At 38.6% G+C, this 12,534-nt stretch overlaps 1 pseudogene; it reads right to left on the bottom strand.

The window, feature by feature from the left end:
- Positions 1-2,932: 2,932 nt before the first annotated feature.
- Positions 2,933-3,049, bottom strand: LOC125147636 (uncharacterized; annotated as a pseudogene).
- Between the last annotated feature and the right edge of the window lie 9,485 nt (positions 3,050-12,534).

Below are 12,534 nucleotides of genomic sequence, written 5' to 3'. Positions count from 1 at the left end.
AGGAGGCATGCTCCTTTTTCTACCGATGGTCTTTATACTTACTTGTATGAGAGGTAGTCATTAGCTGGGAACAGGAGGCATTGGGGAACAGGAGGCATCATTTTTTCTTCAAAATCAAGAAAGTAAGCACTTACTTCCAGCAAGTAGGGAGTGCTATTGAGGTTGCTCTAGGGAGCTCACAGAATCCACTGTAATTTACATTAGAAGAGTAAATTTATTACAAATTTTTATCTGTGAGTTATTGTGAGAGATGTGTTACATTTTTAGTAAAAGTCTTATTGAACTGTAACACACCTATAGAAGGAGGCACCAATCAAAAGTGTACAGGTTGTTGAATTATCACAAAGTAAAAATACCTGTGTAATCAGTGCCCTGGGTTAAGAAGCAAACATTACCACCACCCCAAAGCCCACATATGCTCCTTTCTAGGCATTACCTCTGCCAAGGACTCACATCTGATCCCATAGATTAGTTTTGCCTGTTTTTGAACTTTACATAAATGGAATCAAAGAACTCATATTCTTTGATGTTTGGATTCTTTTGTCCAACATTTTGTGAGATTCATCCCTGTTATTTCATGTAGTTGTATTTGTTCAACCCCATTGCTATGAAGTAGTCCATATTATGACTAAGCCACAATTTATTTCTCTATTCTACTTCTGGAGGGCATTTGGATAGTTTCCAATTTAGCAATATTATGAATGGTACCACTATTCACATTTTTGTGCCTGTGCTTGGGTGAATACATATATGCACTTCTGTGAGATACACAGGCAGTTCTCTCCTTACACAGTACCATTATGCATAAATTGCAGTTGCCACAGTTCAAAAAGCACCAGTCCTCCAACAACCACTCCTCCATCAGCTACTCAGTTCACACACAGTAAAGCCTATATGTTGCCTCTTTGTCTCCCAGTGATAAATCCACATGACATTTTATAAAAATGCATAACTGAAAATGGGAATTAGCCAAGAAAGGTGAAAGAGCAAAAAAAAAAAAAAAGTGATAATGTGATAGGTGAAATTCACATGGAATGTACATGGAGTTATGGAAGAAACATTGCTACCATCTAAGACACCAGATATGCAAGCCCAGGAACTTAGTGAGGGTGAACTTATTGATATAAATGATGAAGGTGATTATGACAAGAAGGATGAAGATCTCCCAGAGGAAGTGACACTGGCAAAACACTACATTAAATGAACTCTCAAATATTTTGCAACCTTGAAAGCACATAGGATACAATGTTGGGAGCCAATCCAAACCAAGAAAAGAGTATGGCAATCACCAAGGCATAGGTAGAAAAGATGCTCACTTGGGGGGCCTGGGTGGTTCAGTCGGTTGTGTCTGACTTTGGCTCAGGTCGTGATCTCATGGCTCGAGAGTTGGAGCCCCATGTTGGGTTCTGTGCTGTCAGCTCAGAGCCTGCTTCAGATCCTCTGTCTCCTCTCTCTGCTCCCCACCCCCACCCCCGCTCGTGCCCACTCCTGCTCTCTCTCTCAAAAATAAATAAAAACATAAAAAAAGAAAAGATGCTCACTCCATACAAATGTATTATGACAAGGAGGCAATTATTCTTCAAACTGCATTTAATAACTGTTTTACCAAGAAAGCACTTTAATTCTCAATGTTTCTAATGTTATAAATTATAGTGCACTAATTACATATTGGTTTTACTATCTTTTTTCATTTCCCCATACAAACATGACAGGAAGAGAGTTTTTAATGTTTTGACAAAATTATTATAAGATCACAGAACAATGGTAATTTTTGCATTGATTATTAAAATCATTCTGTGTGGTCATTTTTAGATCCCCTACTAATGTGCAAAGTAAGGACTGCCTGTGTTGAGAAGGGTAATTACTAGGTTCAGGTAAGAAACATTTGACAAACTACTCAACTGGCAATTAATTCCAATCATAAACCTCTGTCGTAGTGGGCTAGTCTTAAAGAGTATGTTCCAATGAGGATCAGTAAGAATGTAAGTCAACTTTCCTTCTTGTAAATGAAAAGTAAATAATCACTGAACACTAGCTGTAAGTCCTCCTCTTTGCTCATAACACATGTTTGCCTTTAGCCATATGAAGTCAAGCTTTGCCAAAATAGCACATTGTTTAGCTTTGCTTGGCCCCACCCCATATGTCACTGCCCACAAACTTCTGACTAAGTAGGGCTTTTTACATAAAACTTGGCTGCACTTTAGTAGCAGGACCTGAGTAAAAAACAGTAACTACACATGGTTGAAATTTTAAATACTATTAATAGTTGGAAATTAATTTCAAACTTCAAAAATAAAATATCAGATTGAGTTAACTGATAGAATCAAAGTCATTATCCAAAGTACGTATCTCCTAGAATTTCCTCAGCTCAAAATGGTGGTAAGCCTATAAAATCATAAATCCAAGGATGATTAAAAACAAACAGACACACAAAAAAAGAGGTAGGCAGTCTGCAGAGGAGAATTGTGCAGATGTGTGAAGAGGAACAAATGTAAGACCTTGGGGCTATAGAAAAAGAAATGGAGAGAGAAGCTTCTGAACTCCGTTTCCTTGAGGCTGGATTATACATGAGGATCCTATGATTCTCTTACATTTTTTTCAATAAACTCCCCTTAATTCTACTTATACTTTGTGAATGGGTTTCTGTTCCTCGTAACAAAATATACACTAAGGTCACATTGCAATAATATCCCCCAAATGTAGCATAATTCAGATGCCAAATGCACTACACATAGAGCCCATAATTTTAATCTAAACAAAAATTTATAGACTCACAGTAATTTTTTTTCATTTCTGCTATAAAGTTAAAAAGGTAATTCAGGTATGGATAGTCAGTGTACAAAAACCTAACTGGTAGAGAATTGTATAGAAACACCGAGAATGTGACCATTCCTCTATTTCCTCACCAGACTGGCCAATCTCATCCTCTCCCCAGAGGTAAACATTAATAATGTTTCTGATCTTTCATATGCCTCTACACATAAATGTCATATATTTCTGATAAGAACAGATACTACACTTGATCTTAGCCAAAAGGCTGAGAAGCGATTCATATATTTCTTAAACTAAGCAAGATAATACATATTTATTCTTTTGTAACTTGCTTTCACTATCATTAATAAGTCTTAGCTGTATCAGTCCACTTAGATCTTCAACAGCTCTATGGTATTTGTAGTACTGATGATTATAATATAATACCCTTAATTATACCCATAATTATTACCCTTTTCTTACTCTTTCCTTACTATTTATATAATGATTTATACATCAATTCCTATGCACATGGTTGAGAACTTCTGTGGAGTATATTCCAAGAAATGGAATTGCTGAGACAGCTTTCAAATACATTTCCCTAATTTGGCTATTGTTGAAAGTGCTGCTATAAACATTGGGGTACAAGTGCCCCTATGCATCAGCACTCCTGTATCCCTTGGGTAAATTCCTAGAAGTGCTATTGCTGGGTCATAGGGTAGATCTACTTTTAATTTTTTGAGGAACCTCCACACTGTTTTCCAGCGTGGCTGCCCCAGTTTGCATTCCCACCAACAGTGCAAGAGGGTTCCCGTTTCTCCACATCCTCTCCAGCATCTATAGTCTCCTGATTTGGTCATTTTAGCCACTCTGACTGGCATGAGGTGATATCTCAGTGTAGTTTTGATTTGTATTTCCCTGATGAGGAATGACATTGAGCATCTTTTCATGTGCCTGTTGGCCATCTGGATGTCTTCTTTAGAGAAGTGTCTATTCATGTTTTCTGCCCATTTCTTCACTGGATTATTTGTTTTTTGGGTGTGGAGTTTTCTGAGTTCTTTATAGATTTTGGATACTAGCCCTTTGTCTGATATGTCAGTTGCAAATGTCTTTTCCCATTCCATCGGTTGCCTTTTAGTTTTGTTGATTGTTTCCTTTGCAGTGCAGAAGCTTTTTATCTTCATGAGCCCCCGATAGAGCCTAAATGTCCATCAACTGATGAATGGATAAAGAAATTGTGGTTTATATACACAATGGTATACTACTTGGCAATGAGAAAGAATGAAATATGGCCTTTTGTAGCAATGTGGATGGAACTGGAGAGTGTTATGCTAAGTGAAATAAGTCATACAGAGAAAGACAGATACCATATGTCTTCACTCTTATGTGGATCCTGAGAAACTTAACAGAAGACCATGGGGGAGGTTAAAAAAGTTTGAGAGGGAGAGAGCCAAACCATAAGAAACTCTTAAAAACTGAGAATGAACTGAGAGTTGATGGGGAGTGGGAGGGAAGGGAGGGTGGGTGAGGAGGACACCTGTTGGGAGGAGCACTGGGTGTTGTATAGAAAACAATTTGACAATAAATTTTATACTAAAAAAAAAAAAGATATTTCTGTCCTACCCCTAAGGGGTAAGAAAACTTGTAAGTAAGAGAAAAAAACATATTTCCCTTATATTCACCAATGCCAGACATTAAACATTATCTTTTCATTTAAAAATTGGGGGGCGCCTGGGTGGCACAGTCGGTTGAGCGTCCGACTTCAGCCAGGTCACGATCTCGAGGTCCGTGAGTTCAAGCCCCGAGTCAGGCTCTGGGCTGATGGCTCGGAGCCTGGAGCCTGTTTCCGATTCTGTGTCTCCCTCTCTCTCTGCCCCTCCCCCGTTCATGCTCTGTCTCTCTCTGTCCCAAAAATAAATAAACGTTGAAAAAAAAAATTAAAAATTGGTACAATTTTTACCAACCTGGTGGGTGAAAAAGTTCATTTTCTCTCATTTTAATTCTTATAATTCAAAGAGCAAACACATAATAATTTTTTAAATTTTTATTTAATTTACTTTTGCGTATCTAACTTAGAATACATGGTTTCATATGGGGAAATCAAATAAAAATTTCAACCATGTTTGAAAAAATGATTATATAAACTATTATATCACAGGCAATATACTCAAAAAATAACAAACCCATGGACATTTCTTATAAGCAAACTCACCATGTACTTAAATATATTGGTAACACTTTTATATATCAATATTTTATAAGCATCTGCTGTTTTTTCATAATGTAACAAAAGTTACTTTACAAGAGAAAGAATGCAAGCTAATTTAAAATTTTAAAAAAAGAAAAACTGTTTTGCTCACTGTACTCCTGTTCATTATATTGGCACCAATGTATGCTCATTGCCTCTTCCCAGACACTCTCCACCCTTGTAGAGGATAATATATAAGTGCAAATGGCCCCACAATGACCATGGACCCTTCTCCCCTCTCCGTAATAGAATAGGACTCAAAAGCAAAATTAGTAAGACAATAACACAATGAGACTGATTTCTCTAAGGCCTAGGCTATTATAATTCCTTTTCCAAATTTTTCTATGTTTTAAAGCAAAGAAAGAAAGAAACCAAAGCATAATTTAAAACAAACTCTGTTTACCAGAAAATAAAGCAATGTCCTGTGGTCTCAATGGAGCAAGTTGTACAATTATACTGTAATGCAGTGGAGAATTAAGAGTATGCGTTGACCTTACAATCAGACCATTTGGGTTTTAATGCCAAAGTCACCTCTTACCTTGGGCGGATCCACTTCACCAATCTTGTCCATCACAAAATAGATATAATAGTAGTTACTCCATAGACAAGTTGGGATTGAATGGGTATTGAATTCAGTCATCCTTGTAAAGTTCTCAGCCTCTATCTAGTACTGCCTAAATGTTAAGTAATAGTATCTAAATTGCAATGGAGTTGAATAGTGAGTCTGTGTTTTACAGGCAGGCTGTATGTGTGCTAAGATGAGAGGATTTCCCCAAAGGGCTATGGAGTATAGAGGAATGAGGTGCCTTTACTAGGGCTGGATACAGTGGTATGAACAAAGGTAGGGAAGGCAAGGTGAGAATATAAATCATAAAGGGATCATAGAAAAGTGGAGCAAACTTCTTTAGAAGAAAGGAAGTTAGAGACACAGGGCTATAAGAGGAGCCAAGTGTGGGAGCAGTTGGCCAGGAACCTGGATGGATCCCCACTAGATGCAGAAACTACTTACCTGTATCAAAACATTCAGCCAGGCAACTGGCTATGATGGTGTTGGTCCTGCCCTGGGGTAGCCCTCCCTACCCAGTCTTTAGGAGAGTCTAGCTCCCTGAATAGTGATCTTGACAAGTGACCAAAGGGCTAGAGATATTGAGGCTTTCCCTTAAGCATCTTCTAGTCCATTCATTCATTCAGTCATTATTTATGAAAAATCTATTAGGGGCCAAGAATTAAGTTAAATGCTGGGGATACAGTGGGTATAAACAGTGGGTATATACAGTGGTAGAAACAAGTGAATATATAAAGACAAATTGTAAATAATTCTATGGACAAAAAAAACCAGGAGAAACAATCTAATTTATATTATTAGTTTAGTGACGATAGTGGGGGGCAGGGCTAGGGAAGGCTTCTCAGAGGGGGTGACATTTAAGGTGAGAACAGATAAGCAAGAATTAGACATCGTTGGAAGAAGAGCTTCCCTAAAGAGAAAACATCAGGTACAAAGATCCTGAGTAGGAATGAACAATCCAAGAATTGAAAGTAGACTGGCGAGCCATGTGCCAGGGTACCAGTGGCACAAGATAAAGTTGGACAAGTAGGCAAGGACCAGATAATACAGGGCATTATAGGCCTTTGTTGCAATTTGGGTTCTGAGGTGGAATTTAGCTTCCAGGTATTTATTAAAGAGTTTCCTTTAGATCAACACCTGCAGAAGAGGGGAAGAAAGTAAGCAAGATGGAGCAGAGCAAGAAGGGGGCTAAGAGTAAGGCCAAAGGACAGTTGCAGCTAACTCCATGTGGAGTCAGAATAGTCCCACAGGGTAATCCAGAGCTGGGCCAAGACAGCCAAGCCTTTTTACCCCTGCATGGACCTGTCATCAGCTATGGACCCCTCGAGGAAGGACAGGACCTTGGGCAATGCACCTTCAGGAAGCTAAAGCCATTCCTGAAGGTCTGACAGTTGAAGGCATCTAACAACAGCATTTCTAGTAACGAGGGCAACAAATCTTTCTTTGAAGAGGAATCTGGGCAGGACATCACAGTGTTTACCACAGTCATAGTCTTGGGAGTTGAAATTTTATTTGTATGCAAAAGAAAGACTCCAAAGGATGGGAGAAAGGTTAGTGGCATGACTCAACCTGCATGACCAATAGAGCTGCTATGTGGAGACTGGACCAGGGGGGCATAAGCTTGGAAACAGAGGGCACCAGCCTGGCTCAGTCAGTAGAGCATGTGACTCTTAATCTCAGGGTCCTGAGTTCAAGGCATGAAGCCTACTATTAAAAAAAAAAAAAAAAAAAGCTTGGAAGCAGAGAGACAAATCTGGAGGCTATTGTCCAGGTGAGAGATGATGAAGGCTGGGATGAGGGTGGAAGGAGTATAGATGAAGAGAAGTGTATGGTCCACTTGAGATGTATGAGAGAAGGAAAGAAAGGAATTGATAAGAGCTTAGGTGAGTGAAAAGAGGGCAAACCAAGAATGCCCAGATGCATCCTGCTCCCCTAGAGGCCTGGGAGGTATCACTATAGCCCTGGAGCCAGGAATCCTTTCAAGAAATCATCTGGTGAGGGATTGGTACAAGCACGGCCCTGGGAAAAGGAAGTGTTAAGTAGGAATGATGTGTTAACTGAAAAAGGAAAGTTAGTACTCAAAGATTTATTTCACTTTATCTTGACAAAATAAAGAAACCTGGAAAGCTACATTCACTTCAAACTTAGAAAAAAAAATGATAGAACTAAATTTTTATATCAATACAAAATCTACTGACACATTATGGAAGAGAAATGTGTGAAATCAAAGGTTATGCAAAATAACCCAGTATTCTTCAAAATATAAATTTCATTTATCTGAGTGGCTTTTGCAAGATATTACAAACAGAATTTGACTATTTGGGGACATAGCTTTGAACTTGCTTTCTTTCAACAACAAATTAGACTTAATGTGGCCTCAGTCTTCCATTTGACATCAACATAATGGGCAAGCAATGGGCTGGTCCTCAAACAAGTGATCAAAACCACATCTTTGAAAAAGGCAACATCTCCTTTCGACAAAATTCTGCCAGAATAGTTCACTCATTATAGCTTTAAAAAGTGAGAACAAAGCTGCATGTCATTATAAGGGCACTTTGAACCACATTTTGGAGGTAAAAGAAACCTTTGAGAATATATAATCCAACTATTCAATTTTTTTTTTTTTTCTGAAAAATGTTTTATTTTTTTTATTTTATTTTTTTGTTTTTATGAAATTTATTGACAAATTGGTTTCCATACAACACCCAGTGCTCATCCCAAAAGGTGCCCTCCTCAATACCCATCACCCACCCTCTCCTCCCTCCCACCCCCCATCAACCCTCAGTTTGTTCTCAGTTTTTAAGTCTCTTATGCTTTGGCTCTCTCCCATTCTAACCTCTTTTTTTTTTTTCCTTCCCCTCCCCCATGGGTTCCTGTGAAGTTTCTCAGGATCCACATAAGAGTGAAACCATATGGTATCTGTCTTTCTCTGTATGGCTTATTTCACTTAGCATCACACTCTCCAGTTCCATCCACGTTGCTACAAAAGGCCATATTTCATTTTTTCTCATTGCCACGTAATATTCCATTGTGTATATAAACCACAATTTCTTTATCCATTCATCAGTTGATGGACATTTAGGCTCTTTCCATAATTTGGCTATTGTTGAGAGTGCTGCTATGAACATTGGGGTACAAGTGGCCCTATGCATCAGTGCTCCTGTATCCCTTGGATAAATTCCTAGCAGTGCTATTGCTGGGTCATAGGGTAGGTCTATTTTTAATTTTCTGAGGAACCTCCACACTGCTTTCCAGAGCGGCTGCACCAATTTGCATTCCCACCAACAGTGCAAGAGGGTTCCCATTTCTCCACATCCTCTCCAGCATCTATAGTCTCCTGATTTGTTCATTTTGGCCACTCTAACTGGTGTGAGGTGATACCTGAGTGTGGTTTTGATTTGTATTTCCCTGATAAGGAGCGACGCTGAACATCTTTTCATGTGCCTGTTGGCCATCCGGATGTCTTCTTTAGAGAAGTGTCTATTCATGTTTTCTGCCCATTTCTTCACTGGGTTATTTGTTTTTTGGGTGTGGAGTTTGGTGAGCTCTTTATAGATTTTGGATACTAGCCCTTTGTCCGATATGTCATTTGCGAATATCTTTTCCCATTCCGTTGGTTGCCTTTTAGTTTTGTTGGTTGTTTCCTTGGCTGTGCAGAAGCTTTTTATCTTCATAAGGTCCCAGTAATTCACTTTTGCTTTTAATTCCCTTGCCTTTGGGGATGTGTCGTGTAAGAGATTGCTACGGCTGAGGTCAGAGAGGTCTTTTCCTGCTTTCTCCTCTAAGGTTTTGATGGTTTCCTGTCTCACATTTAGGTCCTTTATCCATTTTGAGTTTATTTTTGTGAATGGTGTGAGAAAGTGGTCTAGTTTCAACCTTCTGCATGTTGCTGTCCAGTTCTCCCAGCACCATTTGTTAAAGAGGCTGTCTTTTTTCCATTGGATGTTCTTTCCTGCTTTGTCAAAGATGAGTTGGCCATACATTTGTGGGTCTAGTTCTGGGGTTTCTATTCTATTCCATTGGTCTATGTGTCTGTTTTGGTGCCAATACCATGCTGTCTTGATGATGACAGCTTTGTAGTAGAGGCTAAAGTCTGGGATTGTGATGCCTCCTGCTTTGGTCTTCTTCTTCAAAATTCCTTTGGCTATTCGGGGCCTTTTGTGGTTCCATATGAATTTTAGGATGGCTTGTTCTAGTTTCGAGAAGAATGCTGGTGCAATTTTGATTGGGATTGCATTGAATGTGTAGATAGCTTTGGGTAGTATTGACATTTTGACAATATTTATTTTTCCAATCCATGAGCAGGGAATGTCTTTCCATTTCTTTAAATCTTCTTCAATTTCCTTCATAAGCTTTCTATAATTTTCAGCATACAGATCCTTTACATCTTTGGTTAGATTTATTCCTAGGTATTTTATGCTTCTTGGTGCAATTGTGAATGGGATCAGTTTCTTTATTTGTCTTTCTGTTGCTTCATTGTTAGTGTATAAGAATGCAATTGATTTCTGTACATTGATTTTGTATCCTGCAACTTTGCTGAATTCCTGTATCAGTTCTAGCAGACTTTTGGTGGAGTCTATCGGATTTTCCATGTATAATATCATGTCATCTGCAAAAAGCGAAAGCTTGACTTCATCTTTGCCAATTTGGATGCCTTTGATTTCCTTTTGTTGTCTGATTGCTGACGCTAGAACTTCCAGCACTATGTTAAACAGCAGCGGTGAGAGTGGGCATCCTTGTCGTGTTCCTGATCTCAGGGAAAAAGCTCTCAGTTTTTCCCCGTTGAGGATGATGTTAGCTGTGGGCTTTTCATAAATGGCTTTTATGATCTTTAAGTATGTTCCTTCTATCCCGACTTTCTCAAGGGTTTTTATTAAGAAAGGGTGCTGGATTTTGTCGAAGGCCTTTTCTGCATCGATTGACAGGATCATATGGTTCTTCTCTTTTTTTTTGTTAATGTGATGTATCACGTTGATTGATTTGCGAATGTTGAACCAGCCCTGCATCCCAGGAATGAATCCCACTTGATCATGGTGAATAATTCTTTTTATATGCCGTTGAATTCGATTTGCTAGTATCTTATTGAGAATTTTTGCATCCATATTCATCAGGGATATTGGCCTGTAGTTCTCTTTTTTTACTGGGTCTCTGTCTGGTTTAGGAATCAAAGTAATACTGGCTTCATAGAATGAGTCTGGAAGTTTTCCTTCCCTTTCTATTTCTTGGAATAGCTTGAGAAGGATAGGTATTATCTCTGCTTTAAACGTCTGGTAGAACTCCCCTGGGAAGCCATCTGGTCCTGGACTCTTATTTGTTGGGAGATTTTTGATAACCGATTCAATTTCTTCGCTGGTTATGGGTCTGTTCAAGCTTTCTATTTCCTCCTGATTGAGTTTTGGAAGAGTGTGGTTGTTCAGGAATTTGTCCATTTCTTCCAGGTTGTCCAGTTTGTTGGCATATAATTTTTCATAGTATTCCCTGATAATTGTTTGTATCTCTGAGGGATTGGTTGTAATAATTCCATTTTCATTCATGATTTTATCTATTTGGGTCATCTCCCTTTTCTTTTTGAGAAGCCTGGCTAGAGGTTTGTCAATTTTGTTTATTTTTTCAAAAAACCAACTCTTGGTTTCGTTAATCTGCTCTACAGTTTTTTTAGTTTCTATATTGTTTATTTCTGCCCTGATCTTTATTATTTCTCTTCTTCTGCTGGGCTTAGGCTGCCTTTGCTGTTCTGCTTCTAGTTCCTTTAGGTGTGCTGTTAGATTTTGTATTTGGGATTTTTCTTGTTTCTTGAGATAGGCCTGGATTGCAATGTATTTTCCTCTCAGGACTGCCTTTGCTGCGTCCCAAAGCGTTTGGATTGTTGTATTTTCATTTTCATTTGTTTCCATATATTTTTTAATTTCTTCTCTAATTGCCTGGTTGACCCACTCATTCGTTAGTAGGGTGTTCTTTAACCTCCATGCTTTTGGAGGTTTTCCAGACTTTTTTCTGTGGTTGATTTCAAGCTTCATAGCATTGTGGTCTGAAAGTAAGCATGGTATAATTTCAATTCTTGTAAACTTATGAAGGGCTGTTTTGTGACCCAGTATATGATCTATCTTGGAGAATGTTCCATGTGCACTCGAGAAGAAAGTATATTCTGTTGCTTTGGGATGCAGAGTTCTAAATATATCTGTCAAGTCCATCTGATCCAATGTCTCATTCAGGGCCCTTGTTTCTTTATTGACCGTGTGTCTAGATGATCTATCCATTTCTGTAAGTGGTGTATTAAAGTCCCCTGCAATTACCACATTCTTATCAATAAGGTTGCTTATGTTTATGAGTAATTGTTTTATATATTTGGGGGCTCCGGTATTCGGTGCATAGACATTTATAATTGTTAGCTCTTCCTGATGGATAGACCCTGTAACTATTATATAATGTCCTTCTTCATCTCTTGTTACAGCCTTTAATTTAAAGCCTAGTTTGTCTGATATAAGTATGGCTACTCCAGCTTTCTTTTGGCTTCCAGTCGCATGATAAATAGTTCTCCATCCCCTCACTCTCAATCTAAAGGTGTCCTCAGGTCTAAAATGAGTCTCTTGTAGACAGCAAATAGATGGGTCTTGTTTTTTTATCCATTCTGATACCCTATGTCTTTTGGTTGGCGCATTTAATCCATTTACATTCAGTGTTATTATAGAAAGATACGGGTTTAGAGTCATTGTGATGTCTGTATGTTTTATGCTTATAGTGATGTCTCTGGGACTTTGTCTCACAGGGTCCCCCTTAGGATCTCTTGTAGGGCTGGTTTAGTGGTGACAAATTCCTTCAGTTTTTGTTTGTTTGGGAAGACCTTTATCTCTCCTTCTATTCTAAATGACAGACTTGCTGGATAAAGGATTCTCGGCTGCATATTTTTCCTGTCTAGCACCCTGAAAATCTCGTGCCAATTCTTTCTGGCCTGCCAAGTTTCAAAAGAGAG

Source organism: Prionailurus viverrinus, chromosome A1 (assembly GCF_022837055.1).
Source record: "Prionailurus viverrinus isolate Anna chromosome A1, UM_Priviv_1.0, whole genome shotgun sequence".
Taxonomy (NCBI): Eukaryota; Metazoa; Chordata; class Mammalia; order Carnivora; family Felidae; genus Prionailurus; species Prionailurus viverrinus.
This window is presented reverse-complemented; position numbering and strand designations above follow the sequence as displayed.